Source organism: Heterocephalus glaber, unplaced genomic scaffold (assembly GCF_053883595.1).
Source record: "Heterocephalus glaber isolate CG9 unplaced genomic scaffold, H.glaber_assembly_v1.0 deba00001687, whole genome shotgun sequence".
NCBI classification, from domain to species: domain Eukaryota; kingdom Metazoa; phylum Chordata; class Mammalia; order Rodentia; family Bathyergidae; genus Heterocephalus; species Heterocephalus glaber.
The window spans coordinates 9,071,523-9,083,752 of record NW_028258412.1 but is presented as its reverse complement, the minus strand read 5'-3'; the positions used below and the strand labels follow the sequence as shown (position 1 = coordinate 9,083,752).

Sequence of the window (12,230 nt, the reverse complement as noted above, 5' to 3'; positions counted from 1 at the left end):
GAGTCTTCCCCCATTTCTTCCCTATACACAATAGTAAATAATAAATGCTACACCATGAGATGGGGAATGGCATATATAATGCCACCTTTAGAGACCTAAGGTACTTGTTGTTGAAGTTGGTTTCTATATCCATTGAATTTATTATTTTGCTCCCATAACTGTTGGATGGATTGTGAAAGACAGAAGTATACTTGTATAGATCTGGAGGGGAATTAATGTCATTGGAAATTTCTACTTCTGCTGTAGAATGTGCTAGTGCAGAACAATATAACTGCAGGAATACTGAAAGAATCTCTGAGGCAGAATCCGAGTTCTTCTCTATTCCTCTCAGAAGGCAGGGTCAGAAGCAGTGTGAACTTATGCAGAATGTGCAACAGTGAACAAGATATTTTACTCTCTCGGCTACATGAACTTAACCTTCCATGTCATGTATATTGTATGAGTTCTTAGATTATCTGCAACTATGGGGGTACTTCCTAGGGCTTTCCTTCATCAGGGTGATTGGATCAGATGTGCATGAAGTGGCAAGCGAATTGAAGGGCTGAGGGGGACAAATGTGTTTCAGATCAGAGAAGGAATCATAAGAAGATTCGTTCTTCTGCATTACCTACTCTTTTCAGGCTTTAGTTTTTGGAGCATTCTTTGCCATCTTCTACAAGATAATACATCCTTTTATCTTACAGTTTCAATGAAGAAAGTAGTTCAAAGCCTGTGGGTTATTGTAGTTTCATGAAATAGCATATTGAAATTTGGGAATTGTTTCCCATTTAAATATGGGAAAAAGTGACCAATGGTTTTAGATCCCATACCAGGAAGGATGTGCAGCATGTTGCAAGGTGGTTCCTGTAGTTCCTCCTCTGTCCATATTTGTATCCAGTACAAGGTGTAGGTGAAGTGATAATGGAAACAGGAATATTTTATTTAGGTCAAACCCTCCCTAGAGAACCTGAATGTAGACCATGGAATTTTGAAACAAGTCCATGCCATCTGCAGTATTAAATTTCACACTTTTGAGAAACAGGTCTTGGTGCAGCCCTAAGTCCTGGTTGATACAAGATAATATGGGACATCCAGTGACTATGAAGCCAGGATTGTGAGATTCCCTCAGTCAAGATGTCATGCCAGAGCAACTCATGGAGTCAAGAATGGGCTTCTTGTTTTCAATTGTGGGCTTTGGTAGTTTTTTTAATGATGAAATAACTAACATTTACTGAGTGCTTACTACATACAGACACTGTGTTAAACATTTCCACATAGGATATCCATTCTATTCATTTCTCTCAACAATCATGTGAAACTACTAATATTATCCCTTTTTACAGATGAAGATATTGTGTATTAATAAAAATAATTCGTCCATCCAAGGCTATCTCAGAAATAACAGACCAGGTAATCAAATTCAAGTTTGTCTGAAGCCCTTCAGTATTTTACTTTTCTTTTAGTCCTAATATCTGATGGCCCAAAAGACTGAGTTAAGAGTTATTATCTCCACTTAAGTTAAATTTCTAGTTAACCAATGCCATCTGCTAGCGGTAGTCATCTATTTGTATTTGTGAGTAGATTCTCCTTAATTGGATTATTAGTTCTTTGCAAATGGCAGAACTAAACACAGCCATGCCTTGGAGACAGAATGGGTAAAATTCTAGACCACTATAATAAAGCAAGTACCACAGTAAAATGAGTCACACAGTTTTGTTGGTTTTCCAGTGCATCTAAAAGCTATATTCACAATGTGCTGTGTGGTTTATTAAGTATGCAATAACACTATGTCTAAAATGTGTATACATACACTAAAATACTTTATTGCAAAAAATACTAACAATCATATGAGCCTTCATCACATTGTAATCTTTTCGCAGGTGGATGGTCCTGCCTTGCTGTAGATGGATGGCTGCTGTCTAATCATGGTGGTAGTTGTTGAAGGTTGGGGCAGGTGTGGAAATTTCTTTAGAGAACAATGGAAGTTGTCTCATCTATTGACTTTTTGCTTCATAAAAGAGTTCTCTGTAGCATGCAGTCCTGATTGATAGCACTTTACCCACAGTAGACTAGCTTTCAAACTTGAGTCAATAGGTTTTGTCTCAAGAAACTATTTTCTTTGTTCATTCATAAAAAGAAACTCCTCATCTGTTAAATTGTTATCATGAGGTTGCAGAAATTCAGTCAATCTTCAGGCTCTTCTGCTAATTCTAGCTCACTTGCTACTTCTGCTACTTCGACTGTAACTACACATCTACAATTACTTTCTCCACTGAAGACTTGAACTCCTCAAAGTCTTTCATGAGGGTTGGAACTGGCTTCTTCCAAACTCCTGTTAATGTTGACATTGTGACCTCCTTCCATGGATCACAAATATTCTTAATGGCTTCAGAAACAGTGGATCCTCTCCCCAAAATTTCTAATTTACTTTGCCCAAATGCATCAGAAGAATTACTATCTCTGGCAGCCACAGCCTTACAAAATGTATTTCTTAAATAATAAGACTGGAGAGCCAGTCCCAGTACCCAGAAGGAAGTGCTCCCACTGCCATCCCATGCTCCAAGGGCAGAGAAGGTTTGCTGTGAGGGCACCAGAAGCATCCCCCTCCCCGTGGAAATGAGAAGACATGGAAACAAGCCTCAAAAACAGACTTCCAGATCACCTACAGCAACATCAAAGGGAAACGAGATGGAACAATCTGATACTCAACCACCTGGACTCTCTGAACTGGCAACAATAGAGGATCTGGGAAAAATGAAATCAGAAATATTTTCTCAGATAACAGCAAAGATTGTGCTCATGGTGCAAGACATGATTAATAAATCTAGAGAGGACACAGATAAAAAATAAAAGATCTGAGGAACATGATGGGATCCCAACATAGGAAACAAATGGAATCCATAAAACAGATGCAAACAGATTTCCAAGAGATTAAAAACTCCATCGAAAGTCTGTGCAGCAGAATGAACCAATGTGAGGATAGAATTTCACATACAGAAGAAAAGATTGCAATTAGTGAGGAGGAAAAGAAAAATTGCTTTAAAATTGTAAGGGAGCACAAGAAATCAATCCAGCAGCTGCTAGACGAGGCAAAGAAGAATAACATAAGACTGATTGGAGTCAATGAAGAAAGAGGAGAGAGTGCAGACGACATAAAATAACTGTTCACAAAAGTGATGGCAGAAAACTTCCCAAGGAGGAGAAAAGAACTTGACATACAGATAAGTGAGGCATATAGGACTCCAGCTAGCCTTGATCAAAAAAAAAATCTACACATAGGCATATAATAGTTAGGATTCCAGAAATCCAACAGAAGAACAAAATTCTACAAGCAGTTAGAGAAAAGAAACAAATCACATACAAAGGAAAGCCCATCAGAATCACAGCAGACTTCTCAATGCAAACCCTCAAGGCAAGAAGAGCTTGGAGTGAAGTATTTCAAGCCCTAAAGGAAAACAGCCTCCAACCCAGATTGATGTACCCTGCAAAACTATCTTTCAGAACTGATGGAGAAATAAGATACTTTCATGATGAAGAGCACCTCATGAACTTCATGAATACCAAACTGGCACTCCAAAAAATTTTAGACAATACCCTAGGGAGAGACAATGAGGATCACAACCCCAGGAAACCCAGAAGAATGAATCCATTGGGCGTGACAAATTAAATGCAAAGGGGGAGAATCCAACAAAAAGAAAATGTCATGACAAGGCTTTTAAAACTTTTAACTTCATCTCCCTAATGAGTGTATAATTCAGTCTTGTTATTGTACTCATTAGTATTTTTCTGATTCTAGAGTTGCACACCTTTCCTTGTGCTGTACTGGCTATTTATCATCTTCTTTTGTCTACTTTTTAATTGGGTTGTCTATTAATGAACTGTAAGAGTTCTTTATATATTCTGGTCATAGGTTATGTGCATTGTAAATATGGTCTGTTTAAGGACTGCTTTTCATTTTAATGATGTCATTTAAAGTTTTAAATTTTGATGGAATCTCATTTATCAATTTTTTTCTTTTATACATCATGTCTTTTGTATCCTAGGTAGTTCTTGCCAACCCTGAATTCATAAACATTTTCCCTTATAATTTCTTCTTAAAGTTTTATACTTTTAGGCTTTCTTATTTAGGTTCATATAGTCCTTCAAGTTATTTTCATGTATGCAACTAAAGGATCGAGGTTAATTTTTTATATATGGATACCAGGTGTTCTAGTGCCGTTTGCTAAAAACACTGTCTCTTCCTTGGCTCTTGAATTGAGTTTATATTCTATAAAATGCTAATGTTAAATAATCTTTCAAAACTCAGTGGACCATATATGTGTGGTTCTATTTCTAGATTCTCTGTTTTATTCCAATGATCTATATGTCTTTCCTTACACCAACACTGCCTTGATTACTGTAACTTTAGAAGAAGTCTTAAAATTAGGTACTAAATGTCTTCCAACACTGTTTTTTTTTTAAAAAAAAAAACTGTTCTAGGTCCTTTGTACTCCTACATAACTTTTAAATTTCAACATCCAATTCTTCATTTATAGCGAGTATACACAGACCTGAATTTATATATATATACTTTGTGTTTTCTAATCCTGCTAAATCCAAATACAAGTTCTAGGGGCTCCTAGAGATTTCTTAGTATTTTCTCTGTAGATGATCATTTCATCTACATAAAAAGAATTTGCTTCTACCTTGCCAATCCTATCCTAATTGTGTCATTTTATTGCCAGACTATTTTGGTGGGGCCTATGTTTCAAAGCGTAATGAACAGATAAAGAGTAAGCATATCTGCCTTGTTCCCCACCTTAAGGAGAAAGCATTGCATCTTCTCCATTCATATACAGTGTTCTCACTGGAAGTATGGAGTACATGTCTTTAATCTGTTGAGAAGTTTCTGTTCTACTTCTAGTCTCCTGATAGCTTTTACCATGAACAGCTGTAGAATTTAGTCCAATACTTTTTCTCCAACTAGTGAGAGGATCATATGGCTTTTTCCTTTCCTCTGTTAAAAGGATGACTTTTGGGGATGGATCTTCCAATGCTGAACCAACACTGCCATCCCTATAACAAAACCACTTTCTACATCCTGCCAGATCTGACTAGTTTGTTTTGTTAAACAAATTTCTATCTATGTTCATACTTTTTTCTTCTATTATCTTTATCCAGTTTTAGGATTAGCACAATGTTGAGTTCCTAAAATGAGGGGAGAAGTGTTCCTTTTTTTCTGCTTTAATTGTTTGACATAATTTAAGAGTTAAAATGTATATGAGCCTGCTGTTGTCATATAGGTAGGTTTTCAAGCTAGGAATATACTTTCTTTAATAGGTGCTATTCAAATTTTATATTTCCCTCAGAGTTAATTTCATTAATTTGTCTTCCAAGGTACTTCTTAGAAGTTGTCAAATTTATTTCAAAACAGATTTTTGAAATATGCTTTCTATATCCTTTTAAATTCTGTAAAATCTGTGGTAATGTCTCCTAGATCTTGATATTGTAATTTAAAAAATGTATAATTGATACTGTGTAATAGGAAGAAAAGGTCTAAAGGTGCAGGGGAAGTGGGAGAGGTAGGGGAAAGGAAAAAAGGGAAAAGAAAAAATATGAGAAAAGGAAAAAAATGGAAACAAAGTGTTTGCAAATAGGGAAGGGTGGAGGGGGTGAAGGGAGGGCAAGGGAAGAGAAAAAAAAGAACCAAGAGACTCATGTAATGGTACAAGATCCCAATGATGAATGTAATTGTATTTTATACTGAAAATGTACCAATAAACGTAATTGTTCCTTGATCCACAGGCTACAGAGGGGATATTGTGTGAGCAGGCATGAACACAGCATGACTGTCATTGTGTGTCTCTGTGAGAACTCTCAGGTAATCAGGCACATTATCTGTGAGTTGTACTATTTTAAACAAGCATCGGTCTCAACATGGGGCTTAAGATGTAAGCCACACGGTAAGCAGATGTGTTCTCTTCCAAACTTAGCTCCATTTATACAGCACAAGCAGAATAGATTTAACATAATTCTTAAGGGCCCTAGGATTTTCAGAATGGTAAATGAATATTGGCTTTACTTTAAGGTCCCCAGCTCCATTAGCCCCTAACAAGAGAACCAGGCACTGACTTCTCCTCCCTAGCTATGAAAGTTCTAGACAGAATCTTCTTCAAGGCTGTTACGTTTGCACTGAAAATCTGTTGCTGAGCATGGCCATCTTCATTATTTACTCTAGACAGAGCTTCTGGATAACTTGCTGCAGTTTCTTCATCGATCCTTGCTGCTTCATCTGACCTTTCATGCTACAGAGATGTCATTTTTACTTCAACCTGAGGGATTGACCTCTGCTATGTTCAAACTTCTCTGAAGCTTCCTCACCTCTCTCAGTCTTTGCAGAATTGTGGCTCTGGAAGAGGCTTTGGCTTAAGGAAATGTTGTGGCTGGTTTGCTCTTCATTCAGACCACTAGGTCTTTCTCCTTATCAGTAGTAAATCTGTTTTTCTTTTTTATCATTCATGTGTTCTCTGGAGTAGCACTTTTAATTTATTTTAAGAACTTTTCCTTGCAGTTGTAAGTTGGCTACTTGGCATAAGAGATCTAGATTTCAGGTTGTTTGGGGTTTTGCCTTGCCTTCTTCATTAAGATTGATTATTGCTAGCTTTTGATTTAAAGTGAGAGATGCATGACCCTTCCTTCACTTGAACACTTAGAGCCATTGTAGGGTTTTTACTTGGCCTACTTTCCATATTGTTGTGTCTCGGGAAATGCAGAGCCCTGTGCTCCGATCAGGAGCTGCCAGTGGCTGGAGGGTGCCATGGAAAGGACTCAGACTCAACAGACGGGCTGTGCACCTGGAAAGTTACTCGAGGTCTGCCGAGGTTTGTGGGCTGGGAGATTGGGGTCTGCCTAGCTTTTTAGTGACTACTTCCATGGGGTAAGTTGTACTTTCTAAAATTGATGGCATTTGCATTTTTGGTTAGAGGAGTGAAAATAATGTGTTTTTTAAAGAAGATGTCAAAGGTAGAAGTGAGTAAGATTTCATTCAGTGAATGATACCCATAGTTGTGTATCTATAGATGCACTGTATAGACATAAACAAACTGTTACAATTGTCCCTGGATTTACCTCTAGGATGGATCTGATTCTTTGATACTCTCATAACCCAGAGTATCTCCTATCTCAGGCTCTGTGTTCATTTTATAAAGATGCAGGGGAAAATTTGGACTAGATGAGGCATTTGGAGATTTACATTGGGAATTGAGGAAAGAAGCTAGTGCTTTCTGGGGGTAGAGTGGGCTCCAGTCCCCAATGTTGGGAACAGCTGGCTTTGTTCTTTGTGTCTCCTGAACTCAGATCTGGAGATGGAGAACCTGAAAGCAATGAGAGAGGCAGCACTAGGCATGAGATGGGATCACTACAGGGTGTTCTTGAGCTGGAACTGAGGACTTTTGGGCCATCTTAAATTGATAGGACTGTGCATTCAGGGTCTGGGGCAGTTATTAAATGGAGTCTTTCTGAGAAGGAACATGATCCTGGCAGATAATGTTTTCTGTAACAAAAAGCACTTTCCATTGAGTGCACTACTGTAAGCTGCCAGAGCTCCTAGCTTGAGTGGGGGAAGTCATCTGAGTCAGCTCATATGGGACCACAGAGCCCCTGAGAGAGGAGAGGACAAGGATCCTGAGTATTACTGACCATTCCCACCGTTCCACCCCCAACCACTCAGGCTGTGCGTGTGCTGATCTTAGGGTTTCGGCAGACTCAGCTCAGGATCCTCTGGGGGCTGAATGTAAGGACAGGGTCTGGGCAGCTTATTTGTGTACAGCCCGAGGCAGAGAAGCAACACAGAGGTGCAGACTATGGTAGAGAAGGTCCCAGAGCCCTCAGCAGAGCCCACAGGTCTCAGGTCATTTGGGGCAGTGAGTATTTGGATACTATGAAAATATACTTTTCCCTTTGGGTTCTTTATTGAGGATTAGTAGAGAACATTTTACTAGCTTTAAAATGAGGAGATTGAGGGGGAGGGGACAGGCCCCATTTTCCTGTAATCACTTCTCTCATTATAAAAATCATCTGGCCTCTAGGACTGCCCAAAGCAGTCACCTTTCAGAGACTGACCCCATAACTATTTCCCAAAGCTTATGGATGGCAAAATGTCCTAATTACAACTCATCAAGGCCACTGATGATCCAGATGTCTGGCCTTGGGCTGGGCTGGGCTCTGCTGAGAGATCATCTATGACACCTGACTCAGTAGAAGGTAGGACATCAAAGCCTCAGGTTCTTCCTCCTCTTACTGAGTTTCCCTGGTACATCTTTGTCATACCATGTTCATTTCATAAGAATGTGGAATGGGGTCATGATATTTTTCATTGATTCATTTCATCTATGACATCTGCTTGTTAAACCACCATTTGCTTCTGTGGATTCATCATACTTTGTAGTCTTATTTTACATGTGGTGTTTGTTTCCCTCATTGACATTTCCTTTCCTACAATGGACTAGCAACTGACAATGAAAATTCGATCTCTCTCTCCCTCTCCCTCTCCCTGTCCATCGGTATCTTATGTAATCTTGTTAAAGTGTCAGAAAGAACTGACTGAGAAACCCACTACAGACTGTGTGGTCTCCGTGAATACCACATCCTCAGGATCATGTTTGCATAAGCCTGAAGGATTCGGGATCCTGTCATTGAACCCAGGACAGTGCCAGGGTCAGAGCTGTGACCTGACTTAGGCAAGAGTCCAGGTCACTCAGCAGAGTCTCCTCCAGGAGGCTGTGGATGTTATATGCAGGGATGAGCTCCTGAGTGCCACTCCCCTACCCAAGACTGCCCCTGAGCACAGGGCCTGAAGCCTGAATGCAGATCTGCCTGGAGGTAGGAGGAGAGGCCACGGATCTCTGGAGTAGTTATGGCAGAATATTCAGCAGTGGGACCACTGCAGGACAGTGAGAGTCAATACCCTAAGAGTGGGTAGGAAGATCAGGTGGCTGACATGGGCAAAGGTGATAGTTTCTAAAATTCCATTCTGTCACACTGTGCTAACTCTTAGAGCACCTGGACTGTACAGTGGTCTCCCCAGTGAATTGCATCCTGGTGGATGCCACCCAGGTAGACACCTGGGACCTGGCCTCTGTAGAACATTTCTCAGCTAAGAGTCATACTGTTCTGGGGTTCTGGCCGTGTGGGATAACTTTGTGAGTCTGACTCTCAGTGTGAGGTCACTACAACTTGAGTGCATTGGATGGGTTTTCCTGACCTCCAACCCGAGACCTCGCTTTTGAGCACTGTTGACCCTGGCAGCTGGCTTCCTTCTTGAGCATAGTCTGGGTAGCCCCAGCCTTAAATTAGGTCAACATACATCACATAACAGGTCATCTTTTTCCCTCCATGACCTCTGAGCAGAACACCTATATGATATGTTGTGAAATGTTTTTCTTCTACATCTTTGTTCTCATGTCTCTGTGTTACAAAGAAATAACTGCAGAAGTCTCAGCTTGCTACTGTTTCCCTGAGGCTCTCTTTTGCCCAAGAAGCATCCCCTCTGTGTCCTCTCAGTGACTGAACTAAGCTTCATCTCCAAGTAACCTTTTATTCTCTAAGCAGCCATGATGGCATACTGTTTAAGGCAGATGCATTTTAAAAGGAAGTATTCTGACTGCACTGAGGTGTAACCTGCAGAAAGTAATGGGAAGATTCAGCATACCTGGATCTAGTAGATGGGAAACTAGCAGAGAGTTGATTGAGTGCAAAGTCAGTAATGAGGGAGGGTGACAGGTAGCTACCTCAGGAACAATCTCAAACCTAACTTTTAGACCTTACCCAATTTTATCCCCTATAATTCACTACAAAGTATGTTCCCAGAACAACAAGGCAATGTAAAAAGATCAGTAAGCTAGGGTTGTTGTTGTGTGTGTATATCAACTTAAAGAGAACACAATCATGGCTACAGCTTTAAACTTGTGAATTGTGCTGCAAAGGAGAATGAAGTCTTTCCAAAATCCTGTATGCCTGGGAAACTAAACCATTTTCACCCTGGGCCTTTATGCAGATGATAAATTCTGAGTTTCTTCTATCTCTACCCCATCAGAATGGCAAATAACATATTTCATGTCTTGGAGTAAAGAATGACAAGCCAGTGCCACCTTTAAAGACCTGAAAGATGTATAGTTGAGGTTGGATTTTTATATCCCGTTAATATTCATCTGTTTGCTCTTAATAACATTGGAAGGGGTCTTGAAAGGTAGAAGTAGGTTTCTATATATCCAGACAGGAAGTTATCTAGTTGGCTGTTTTGCACAGGCTGTATCATCTGGTAGAGCAAAATAACATGTCTATAGGTGCATGGTACACAGCCTCGATGCAGAAGCTGAGGTATTTTTCTATTCCCCTGAGAGATCAGTATATTCATCTGAGAGAGTAGTAATGGCATCACTCCCTCATTCACTGTACCCTATCATTTTTACCAAGATGCAAGGAGCCACACTGCTATAACTGTGAAAGGTCCAGTTCCACTGCTCCCTGAAGAAGAAAAGAAAAGACATAATGATGGGAGAAAGAATCAATTATATTATCAACATGCCAGCAAGCTTGAAGAAGAGGCTCCTGCCCTGAAAAAGTCATCTTGCTTACGGGGTGCAAGCACAAGGCTTGTACAGGGATTTTTGGGGGAGGCATGACAGGTCAGCCCCAGGGTAGTTACCAATTTCAGGTGGACTATGTTGTGATGAACAGGCTGTTGTTATCTGTAGGTTACAAGATATTTTAGCTTCTATAAGTCTAAAGAAAACTTACTTATTAAAACTCATGAAAGCTTATTACACATGTATTTTTCCACCAAACAACAAATAATTCAGTTAATCATTAGGAAAAAAGAGGTATTTTCCTTTTGAAAATGGGAAGACAGCATGGAACAGAAAACAGTGTATATATATATATATATATATATATATATATATACATATATACATGGCATGGACAACAACACACATGTATGGTATAATCCCCTCTGATGCCTTAACCCTCCCTCTGTCACACCATAGTCTATGAGGTTATTGGACCTTATGAAAACCCAGTGCAACTTTCCAGAGCTCTACCTTGCCATCACATTGTATCAGGTACGCATTAAATGGGAAGCATATTGAAAGCTTTGGGGAGACTCCATATTAGCTCAAATTTTAGGGCTTAGTTGTTTTGAGCTTTCTTAGACTTCTTCAATAAAAGTAATGAACACATTGTTTGCATCTTATACTTTACATAAAGAAGAATCTCAGAAGCTATAAGCTATTCTGGTTTCTGAAAACAGTATATTTCAAATTTGGTGTTGTTGCTACCATTCAAATACTAGGAGCAATAAAATTTTCCCAGTACATGTGGATTCCAGAGCAGAGAGTTTCTGTAGCATGTCATAACTTTTACCAGACACTCTGCTGTGTGGACAATGTTATCCAGCAGACTGTGAGATTACAAGGGAATTAGTGATGGGAACAGAAACGTTAGGTCAAGGCCACATAAGAGAATCCCAGCATTGACCACATGGATTTGGAACAAGCTCTTGTCCTCTGCAGTAGAGAGTATATGCCTTTTGAAAAACAGCATTCATTGCCTTCCTAAGTCCTGTTAGGTACAGGGGACATTAAGTGACTAGGCATGCAGAACTGTGAGATCCATGAGCCTCGGGTTCAAGGAAGCCCAGCAGTGATCATTGTATAGCATGCATGGTGCTTCTAGGATGAAGCAGGAGCAGGTCTGAGGCTCAGTGGCCTTTGTGGGCAGACGGTCCACACCCCACATCTCCATCTCACCTGCATCTGCGTCTTTTCGGTTTGCACTTGTGTCCTGTGATTGGAGATGGGGGCATTCTGGAGAAAGTGCCTCTAAAACATCTGTCATCTGAGTGGGCCAGTCCTTCCCTGTCTAAAAAAATGTAATGAGAGCTGCCAAGCAGGGTGGTACACGCCTGTCATTCCAGCACTTGGGAGGTTGAGGCAAGGGGCTCACTGCAAGTACAAGGGCAGCCTGGACTACGTAGTGAATTCATCCTGCCTGGATGAGTTAGTGAAACCCTATTTCATAGCAAAACAAAACAAAACCAAACCAAACCCCAAACACAATGAAACCTTACATACATTTTAATGTTTAGTAACTACATTAAAAATAAAAAGACACAGGCATCAGTGTTTTAATAATGTATGTGACATAAACCTATATCAAAAGTAGTATCATTTCCACAACAATTGATGAAAACTTATTTATGATAGAACTTACAC

At 39.9% G+C, this 12,230-nt stretch overlaps 1 long non-coding RNA gene and 2 gene segments (V, D, J or C); 1 reads left to right on the top strand and 2 right to left on the bottom strand.

The window, feature by feature from the left end:
• The window catches only part of LOC106009314 (Ig lambda-1 chain V regions MOPC 104E/RPC20/J558/S104-like), a 505,149-nt gene that overhangs the window by 91,915 nt on the left and 401,004 nt on the right, over positions 1-12,230 (bottom strand).
• LOC101712340 (immunoglobulin lambda variable 2-18-like) overlaps positions 1-12,230 on the bottom strand; it is a 153,861-nt gene that overhangs the window by 87,604 nt on the left and 54,027 nt on the right.
• The window catches only part of LOC110348873 (uncharacterized), a 49,452-nt gene that overhangs the window by 29,548 nt on the left and 7,674 nt on the right, over positions 1-12,230 (top strand). The window contains exons 2-3 of the long non-coding RNA XR_015446317.1: positions 5,764-5,839; positions 10,432-10,643. This is a non-coding gene — a long non-coding RNA (uncharacterized LOC110348873). The remainder of the gene's footprint in view (positions 1-5,763; positions 5,840-10,431; positions 10,644-12,230) is intronic.